Raw genomic sequence first — 6,258 nt, forward strand, 5'->3', positions numbered from 1 at the left:
CTATGCCGTGTCGATCCTATACCGTTTCGGTTCTGTGCCGTGTCGATCCTATGCCGTTTCGGTCGTATGCCGTGTCGATCCTACGCCGTGTCGGCCCTACGCAGTGTCGGTCCTGTGCATGTAAACCATCTCTGTATTAATACCAGAAGTGAAAGAAATACGATACAAATTCCGGTATCCATATTAATTGAGAACATATTACGTCATCCTCTTTACGGTTTTTACTAGAGTTTATTTTTAAATTAAATACTAGCCGGATGTTTACTAAATTTTGTGAGCTACTAGCCCATTCACTAAGGAATAAGTACTGGCATATTTTGTGGTCAAACTCGGCCAAGAACAGGGTGGACGCGGGTTGCATTTCATACCTTATTTCTTGATAACTACTTAATTAGCCAGCAGCATTTTCTTGGTAACTATTGGCCGAATCGGAACAAAATTCGGTGGTGGGCAGTCCTCAACCTAATTAAGATCTCTACATTTGCTGGTCGAGTTTGGACAAGTTTTGGGCTTGATTTGCGTGTGGTAATTTATTTCTCGGTAATCTCTTCTCAGATCCAATCTAAAGGATTTGCCATTACAGAAAGCCGCTCGGAACTATTTATCGATTTTACTTTATAGTGTTCAACGTAAAACCGGAAATGGTTTATTTCTACCACTTTCGGTTGGTAACGAAAGGAGATGTAAAATATTCTTGGAATGCTTAATCGATTACCGAAAACCGTTTTTGTTTTATAGTGGTCAACGTTAAAACTTGGAAAAGGTTGATTTCTACCACTTTCGGTTTATGGATCACTTCAATTAACTAGCTCCTCCGAAATAATTACTCTACCCATAGTTTGCAAATAAATAAATAAATAAATAAAATAAAATAAAAATTTGCTTTCTTTCAAGAGCTATCGTGCGCAGTAACTTACTCGCAGCAGCTATCGTGGTCTATTATTATTATTATTATTATTATTATTATTATTATTATTATTATTATTATTATTATTATTATTATTATTATTATTATTATTATTATTATTAAGCATTCTACCTGTTGGCAGGTACTGGGACTAATGGGGGATGTGAGTGTGATTGTGTGTTTTCTTAGGTTCTGGTCTGGAAATTCTTCTTTCACTTTTCTCGGTCTTCAGCTTCCTCTTTTTATTCCCAATATTTGATACCACTTTTCAAATCATCGACCAACTGCATTCTTCTTCATACTATTCCTTTCTTACCTTTCATCTCTTACTTTCAACTTTTCTCTTCCTCAGTGGGTTGAGAAAAGCTAATACGTTTTAATCTGGTTCCTTATAATTATTACCAGACTGCAGTTTCCTCTATCTATTTTTGAATACTATTTTTAAGAAATTGAATTATTATTATTATTATTATTATTATTATTATTATTATTATTATTATTATTATTATTATTATTATTATTATCGCGTCTATGTTCTGTTATTCTTTTAACTGTTAGAGGAAAGGTTCATTTTTTCTACAGTTTCACTTTATCTATAATGCTACCTTGGTATTATACTTAATGTTTAGTTAACTCAAGAAAAAGCGGATCTAGTTGTGTGAATCCTCCATTTCATGTTAGCCTTCGGTGATCATTTAGTACTGTTCAGCGAGGTAATTTAACAGAAGTACAATGTTCTTATAGAGTATTCGTTGTAGTGTTATAAAGTAGGAAATGATACAAGACGTTGTGTTTTCTAAATTAAAGTTTTGGGATCCTCTAGGGCAATTGCTCCAACATTTTTAACAAGCGCCCACATTCTTAAACCCTACACACTTCACGCCTACATCATTCGCGATGTTTTTGATCGTTTCTGCAATTTTAGTTGCAGCATTGTATTCTCAAATTATCAGTAATAGCAACAAAAATAACAACAATAATAATAACCTATACTGTATATAAGACAATATAAGTGAGTTACTCATTATCGACCAAGCCATAATGCTATAATTAGCAAGAATACTCTTTTTGACGAAAGCAAGTGATAAAGAAGGATTTTTGGAAATATGTATCCTTAGGGGCGTAAATAGGATAGTGTATCTTGCTAATCCCTGAGGTAAGGAAGATGAAACTAGGCATATAAACTAACCATTAAAAATAACTGAACATGTTTCTCACAGTTTCTGAAAATTCCGCACCTAAACAAGAAAGGAGTAATTCGTATAACATTAATTTTTCAACTGTATTTATTTCATTTATTTTTAGAAAAAGATAAATGTCATCATCATAGGTATTCTGCCTTTATTGGCAGATCACTTGCCGCAGCTGAGAAGCTTCCATGCTCCACGGTCCTCCGCTAACTTCTTCGCCTTCGCGTATGATCCTTCTGTTTTTATATAATCCATTAATTGTACTCTCCTTCGCCCCCTCCCTTTCTTTCCTGCCACCATACCGTCTAGGACGTCCCTCATGGTACAATCTCTTTTTAGGCAATGTCCAACAAGTTTCTCTTCCTCTTCCTAATAATATCTAAAAGTGTTCTTTTCTCACCCACCATTTCTAACACTCTCTCATTCGTTTTCCGCTCGACCCAACTAATTCTTTCCATTCTTCTCCACACCCACATTTCGAAGGCTTCCAGCCATGTTATTACTAAGAATACTACCCAGATATCGAAAACTATTCACTTGTTCTATTTTCTCCCCTCCTACTTTTATATTTGACACAGACCCCTTCGTTCCAATCACCATGGCCTTTGTCTTTCTAACATTTATTTTCATCACATATTCTTCAAAGCCCTTTCTCATTTTTTCTAACATTTTATTGATTTTCTTTTCAGATTCTGCAACAAGCGCCATATCGTCTGCAAATCTTATGCATTTAATCATTTTACCTCCTACCGAAATGCCATCATCATCATGTAAACTCTTTTTCACTATCTCTTCTAGATAGACATTAAAAAGTGTTGGCGAGAGGCAGCATCCTTGTTGAACTCCCCTTCCAATTGCACTCTCTTCTGTCAGTTCTTCCCCTATTTTAACACTTACTTGGTGGTTCATGTATAAGTTTCTTATTAGTCTTCTATCTTTCCATTCCAACCCTATCTTCGTTAAAACTCCCAAAAACAATTCCCAAACCGCGGTCAAAAGCCTTCTCTAGATCAATAAATATAACATACACCTCTTTCACGTTTTCTATAAATCTTTCACCGATCGTCCTTAATAACCCAATTGCATCTCTTGCAGTGGCGGCTAATGTTAGTGTTGCAGCGTTGCACAACGACCAAAGTATTTCAAGAAAAAAAATATTATCAATAGTAGTAAAGAACAGAAAAAATACTTTTTAATACTTGCATATATACACTTTAAATAACATTTTTTTTCTTCTGTAACTGTCCGTTCCGTTAATCCGTTTTAAAAAGCGAAAAATAATCCATCACAGAGTCTCTAATTTATATATATATATATATTGTGTTGCAGCGAACATGCAACGACCAGATTCCTTCAGCGCGGCAATTGAAGCAAATGTTAAGTCTCCTTTCCCCTATCTCAGAAGTTAAAGGGACTGGTCGTTGCAGTGCTTCTGCAACACAGCACGGTTTCCAGTGAATGAGAAGATTTTTCACTTTATTAACTGACGCTACATGGTCTGACACACGAAAGGGTAAATTATGCTCGGCAATAAAAGCACTGAGTCTGATTTCTGCGGATTTTATCTTTTTGTCCAGATTGGCTTCTTCATTTGATTCACGAAAACAAGTAGTGACACTTCTTTGAAACGAAACCGTACGCTTACGTTCGAGATGTTTCTTCTCTTTAACGTGGTTTTTAATCACGGTCAGTTCTGCTAAAAATTCATAATTACAAACTGTACACCTAGCTTTCGTTGTATCGTCTTTGACAGCAGTAAGCCAACCTTTGAATTCCGCCACACTTTCCCACTGTTTCTTGTAATATTAAGTGCGATGTTCTATTTTAGTAGAAGATTCCCACCGTAACCGCTTTTTCTTTTTAGGTGTACTAGGCCTACATCTGCTTTCACAAGCTCCTCGTTTCCTCTCCATCCTTGAAAGCAATAAGTTTATACAAACACGCTCGCGCGAGAGAGAAAACGCACATTCAATATTTTATTGTAAGCCCGATGTTACAATGACACTACGACGTTCGATTTATATGTAGTAAACGCCACGAGAAGAGCTCTTCTAAAATCACGATACAACAATGCACTACACAGTCTACAATAATTTTAAGCATATGTTGGGGCTGATTGGAAAAGTTTTTTTCTGATATTTGATATGGCGTCGTCTGACCAATCCTTTTCTTTCAACAGGCTATTTATTTCCCTTACTAAAGCACGTATTGAACAAACGTTCTTTGTTATTGGTTTACTACCTAAAATAGTTCCCTTTCCTTTACATTCATCTTTTCAAGTTGGAGAAATAAGGCGGAAAATAAAAAGAACTCTGTTTTTCGAATTAAGTATTCCCACCATGACTACATGAACATTTGGTATTAGCATTCTTTTTTCCCTCTCTGCTCTCTACATATGACTCGTAAAGCTGTATAATGGGAGGGAAAACTGAAAAAGCAGTTAGGATCGTCAATTCGCAATATTTGGTGTTCCGCTATTCTGTTGGATTTGCCCACCACCCGCTCCATTCTCTATAGAGAGCGAGAGATGGGTGACTCCAGCGGGCGGTGGATTTACCAGAAAGCCTGCTCTCTGTTCCTTGTGTAGAGGTACAGACAAGGAAGAACAATGCTACACTTGTTCCCCTTGTCCACCAAAAAGACAAGCGAGTTTCATTGTAATTTTATGGTCATCTTTCGGACGTGAAATTTGTCCGCTGAAGCGGTTAGGGATTCAAAAAGAAAAGTGTCATTCTGTTTGCTCTTTCGTTTTACAGTCGGTTTCCCACCCCCCTGTCTATCTCCGCACAAACAACTGTTCTTCCTTTTGCACAAAGAAAATACCAATGGATAAGAATATATTCTATCCAATTCTAAAATTATCGTACGTTTGATAATTATTATTTTCTATCAACTGGAGCACAAAATTATCGTGTTTTGATAATTATCGTACACTCTGGCAACACGGTGTCGCGATGGCTCAGTGGTGTGTGAGGTCCCTGTTTTCATCCAAACTCGCAGTAAGTGGACTTTGTGATGGACAAACACAGTGTTCGTTTTCTGATGACCTCCCACTTTCTTTATTCCGCAACTGCATTCATTTATCATCAGCGGCTCGTTCAGCATAGCCGGAATAAGCATGGAACGTAAAGCTAAAAGATGTTTCTAAAAAGTACACAGAAATACACCCAAATAACAACGGATGCAAATTATGCTACTTTCAACAAACACACACATTATTACTAATTGTATTGCTTTACTTCTCAAGAGCAAAGAAAATTTTAAGCATTTATATAGCTTAGATTAGGTTAGGATAGGTTAGGGTTAGGTCAGGGTAGGTTAGGGTAGGGTAGGTTAGGTTAGGTTAGGGTTTAGGTTAGGTGAGGGGTTCGGTTAGTTTAGCTTTGGTTAGGTTAGGTTCGGTTCAGTTAGGTTAGTTTAGTAACAAAAACATCACGTGAACTGTTTTTATTTAAGAATTCCCAATTATTCAAAGATTATTTGAGCATAATATATTTGTTTCGCGTACAAAGTGAACGTAAATGGATAACTATAACTAACTAACTAACTAACTCTATGGCCTATGGAACCCGGAGGTTCAGTGCCGCGTTCACAAAAGCTCTCCACTGACTTCTATCCTTAGCTAACTGCATCCAGTTTCTACTTTGTATTCCTATCTCTGCGAGATCCATATTATCCTCCCATCTGCGCCTAGGTCTTCCTAATGGTCGTTTTCCTATGGGTCTTCCAGTCAAGACTTTGAAAGCGTTTCTACTTTCTTCCATTCTAGCTACATGACCCGCCCACCTAAGCCTCCTAGACTTGACGACCCTAACAATGTTGGGTAAACCGTATAAACTATGTAGTTCCTCGTTATGAAGTTTCCGCCATTCCCCATTTTCGTTCCTCTTGGGTCCTAATATTCTTCTCAGGATCTTGTTCTCAAATACTTTCAGTCTATGTTCTTCCCTCAGAGTAAGTGACCATGTTTCGCAACCATACAAAACAACAGGCATGATTATCGTTTTATATATTTTAAGCTTCAAATTCTTCGACAGAATTCGCGACGACAAGAGATTTTGAACCGAATAGTAACACGAATTCCCTGCTTTTAGTCGACATTTAATTTCTTCGTGAATATGATTTTCGTCTGTTAATATTGATCCTAAATATTTGAAAGTA

This window comes from Thermobia domestica, chromosome 9, assembly GCF_964235325.1.
Source record: "Thermobia domestica chromosome 9, izTheDome1.hap1.1, whole genome shotgun sequence".
Lineage (NCBI taxonomy): Eukaryota > Metazoa > Arthropoda > Insecta > Zygentoma > Lepismatidae > Thermobia > Thermobia domestica.